Source organism: Erpetoichthys calabaricus, chromosome 10, assembly GCF_900747795.2.
Source record: "Erpetoichthys calabaricus chromosome 10, fErpCal1.3, whole genome shotgun sequence".
NCBI classification, from domain to species: Eukaryota; Metazoa; Chordata; class Cladistia; order Polypteriformes; family Polypteridae; genus Erpetoichthys; species Erpetoichthys calabaricus.
In genome coordinates, this window is record NC_041403.2 from 9539536 (window position 1) to 9543475 (window position 3940).

General features: G+C 41.4%; 2 protein-coding genes and 1 long non-coding RNA gene across 3 annotated transcripts in view; 1 reads left to right on the forward strand and 2 right to left on the reverse strand.

Moving 5' to 3' along the window:
- Window positions 1-3814, reverse strand: part of orc1 (origin recognition complex, subunit 1) — an 89094-nt gene extending 85280 nt beyond the window's left edge. Inside the window, exon 1 of the mRNA XM_028810858.2 lies at window positions 3657-3814. The gene's annotated coding sequence lies outside the window, so the exon portion shown is untranslated. The remainder of the gene's footprint in view (window positions 1-3656) is intronic.
- Window positions 1-3940, reverse strand: part of LOC127529390 (uncharacterized) — a 706297-nt gene that overhangs the window by 379307 nt on the left and 323050 nt on the right. The window contains exon 2 of the long non-coding RNA XR_007936068.1: window positions 1629-1742. This is a non-coding gene — a long non-coding RNA (uncharacterized LOC127529390). The remainder of the gene's footprint in view (window positions 1-1628; window positions 1743-3940) is intronic.
- Window positions 1-3940, forward strand: part of mpl (MPL proto-oncogene, thrombopoietin receptor) — a 522581-nt gene that overhangs the window by 182392 nt on the left and 336249 nt on the right. The gene's annotated exons all lie outside the window — the stretch shown is intronic.

Here is a 3940-nt window from a genome sequence, read left to right on the forward strand (position 1 = left end):
AACAAGGATTATGGCATCCTTGCAAAAATTTGTGTAACTGCTTATCTTACGGCATCCATCGGTTCAACATTCTTTAAACACGACCCAGTCAGCACATTCAAAAACGGCCATGCAGGCACCCAGCTGGTTCCCTGTCCGAAACTCAAATGTTTAAATTACAAGCTTTTCTCTTTATGGAGACCATTTTATAGAGAGGAATGAGGTGGATATAATTAGGATCTGATAAGCCAAGTACTCTTTTGTGCCAAGAAGCACATTTAAAATACCAATAAAAATTACCCAGTTGTTTTGTTTATTGTACACAGGTTTAAAAAACAAAAAATCACCACAAATAAGATGCAGGGAGTCAGAGGTCTGTTCCAGGAATCAGGATTATTTTGAAAATTGGAAAAAGTAAACTAAGATTCACAGAAACCGAGGTAATTCCGTTCCGGAAAACTCGAAGTTTGCCAAACCTAGGTTTCCAGAACAGATTAAGCCAGAATTACGTGATCCATGAGGTCGAAGATTTGAATAATTCACTAACCCAGCTACCTGGGACTGGCTCCGGCTTTGTCTGTTCCCAAACGAAAGGAAGAACGCAATCCACCTCAGTTACTGGGAAACCAATTCTGTGAAACTAACCTGCAAAAGAGCAAGTTTAACATGAAAATTTAACGGTTTGCAGCCCCCAATAATTAAGGAACTGGGCATCCATTCATAAGATCAAATGTCATAAATGTCCTGACAGAAACGCAAATCGCAGTTACACTTTTTAAGTAGTACAGAAAAGCTGACAAAATAGTCATAAATGTTGTGCCCCTTCCTGAACGCACAATCAACACAGAAGCCCAACTCCTTGGCCAAATTCTATCCAGAGAAACGTAATCAGACTCCAATTAGACATTCTGGGATGTCCTGAGGAAGAGTCTTCATGAATATTACCGTTTTACATCGGAGGCTTTAATATACTGTATATGAGCAACCTAAACATGGCATGACCAGTGTAGCACAACAAGGCTTTGAGCGCTATTCTAATCAGGCTATTTGAAACAAACTGGATGCATTAGGATTAAAAGTCAAGACGGAGGTAAAAAGCTTTGGGGTAACTGTTGACTGTAATTTGAATTTTAAATCACATATTCATCAGATCACTAGGACAGCATTTTTTCACTTAAGAAACATAGCAAAAGTTATATCATTGAAAGATGCGGAGTAATTAGTTCACGCGTTTGTTTTCAGTCGGCTAGATTACTGTAGGGCGGCACGGTGGCGCAGTGGGTAGCGCTGCTGCCTTGCAGTTGGGACACCTGGGGACCTGGGTTCGCTTCCTGGGTCCTCCCTGCATGGAGTTTGCATGTTCTCCCCGTGTCTGCGTGGGTTTCCTCCGGGCGCTCCGGTTTCCTCCCACAGTCCAAAAACATGCTGGTTAGGTGGATTGGCGATTCTAAATTGGCCCTAGTGTGTGCTTGGTGTGTTTGTGTGTGTCCTGCGGTGGGTTGGCACCCTGCCCAGGATTGTTTCCTGCCTTGTGCCCTGTGTTAGCTGGGATTGGCTCCAGCAGACCCCCGTGACCCTGTGTTCGGATTCAGCGGGTTGGAAAATGGATGGATGGATAGATTACTGTAACCCACTCCTCTCAGGACTACCCAAAAAAGACATAAATCGTTTGCAACGAGTGCAGAATGCAGCTGCTAGAATCCTAACTAGGAAAAGAAAATCTGAGCACATTTCTCCAGTTTTGATGTCGCTACACTGGTTACCTGTGTCATTCAGGATTGACTTTAAAATACTGCTTATGGTTTATAAAGCCTTAAATAATCTCGTCCCATCTTATATTTCAGAACTTATATTCCAAATCGCAACCTCAGATCCTCAAATGAGTGTCTCCTTCGAATTCCATGAGCAAAACTTAAAAGAAGTGGTGAGGCGACCTTCTGCTGTTAGGCACCTAAAATCTGGATTAGCCTGCCAGTAGGAATTCGCCAGGCTAATACAGTTGAACACTTTATAAAAACTGCTGAAAACACATTACTTTAACATGGCCTTCTCATAACTTCACTTTAATTTAAATCCTGATACTCTGTATATCCAATTCATTATAATAACTATTCATGGTGGCTCTAAAATCTGTACTAACCCCTACTCTTTATTCTGTTTCTTTTTCCGGTTTCTTTGTGGTGGTGGCGCAAAAAGCACCATGATGTTCCAACATTGATGGATTAAAAGCCAGAAGTCTGCATGACCATCACCATCAAGTCCTTCCGTGAGAACCTTAAATACAAAAAGGACTATTTCATTTATGTTAGGTAGAATGCCCAGAGGGGACTGGGTGGTCTCGTGGCCTCTGAACCCCTACAGATTTTATTTTTTTCTCCAGCCGTCTGGAGTTTTTTTTTTGTTTTTTTCTGTCCACCCTGGCCATCGGACCTTACTCTTTCTCTATGTTAAATAATGTCTTATTTTAATTTCTTACTTTTATTTTTCTTTTCTTCATTATGTAAAGCACTTTGAGCTACTTTTTTGTATGAAAATGTGCTATAGAAATAAATGTTGTTGTTGAGCGGACATCAATACAAATGATGGACATGTCCTGCAGGACAAACTGGAGAGATTAAAAATCCCAGCTAGACTGGGAATGCCTCAGTTAACCCTAGGAATTGGTGGGAAGTGAGATGTCTGAGCATCTTTGCTCTGACTGCCAGACCCAAATAAGCAGCAGAAAATTGACGGAAGGATGGAGATGCTGCTACAGGAAGCCAATGTAAAAATCAAAAATTGATGGTGACAATCAAAAGTCAAAATCGTACGAAAAAATCCATGAGGACATGACACTGAATTATCTTACATGAATGAACTGAACATCCATCCATCTTCCAACCCGCTGAATCCGAACACAGGGTCACGGGGGTCTGCTGGAGCCAATCCCAGCCAACACAGGGCACCGCAGGACTGAACTGAACATGGGTCCCTAAAACTAAAATCCAGCATTGCTAAGTAAAGCACTGAGATGCAATCTTCTATCATTTTTCTAAATCTGGAAATTAAAAAGTGGTTTGCCACAATTGAACTTTATATACGAGAAAACAAACTGCCCAAGGACTAATGACTTACAAGTGGATGAAAAAATATAGCTCATTAATATCTTTATGTATTTGCCATTGGAAAATCTGGCTGATTGGGGATAGGGATTTTTTTTTTCTCAAAATGGCAATAATATCAGAAAAACATACAATCGTACGACTGTATAAAATAAACTAAAATATATCACCGGCAATAGTGACATACATTTGTTAACCATTCTGTTACGGTGATTAAATTGTGAGGCACGTTAAAATGGAAAAACTCCGATAAGAGAGAACGATGATGTTTTGTAAGGCGTGTTAGCTTAGTTTGCTAGTGTACTGAATAAATAAGAGCAAAGAACACCGTAAAGGGCACTCAGGCTTTTAAACTGGGAGTGTCTCGGGAGCTAATAAACTCAAACGATCCCGTTTAATGACTCACGTGGCTGTGGCTGTGGCTGCGTCTGCGGTTAACTTTTAATCTTCCTGCTATTACCGACTTAAAACGAAGTGTAGCGTGCGACGTGCCTTCTGTTGCTTTCCTAACTTAAATGAAAACAACACGAGGCCAGTAGGTGAGGAAAACTCTGCATAAAAATAAACTCTACTTACAAATCACTTCCAGCCGACAGGCACGGGAATCTGACAATACTCCTTACGTATGAATAAAACTTTCAAAATGAATAAAAACCAACACAAATATTATAAAAAATAGCTCGCCCAAGAAGCACCAAGCTCTGTCATGCCGAAGTGTGACGTTCCCCTCCTCCTCCCAGCTGCCTTCACGTCCAGATTTTCCCGCGTTGAAGATCAGAAAAGCAAGAAGGAGGCGTGTCTTGCAGGGACCCGGTCACGTGCTCCACGCTGCAGGAATTGCGTAGCCGTACACACCGGAA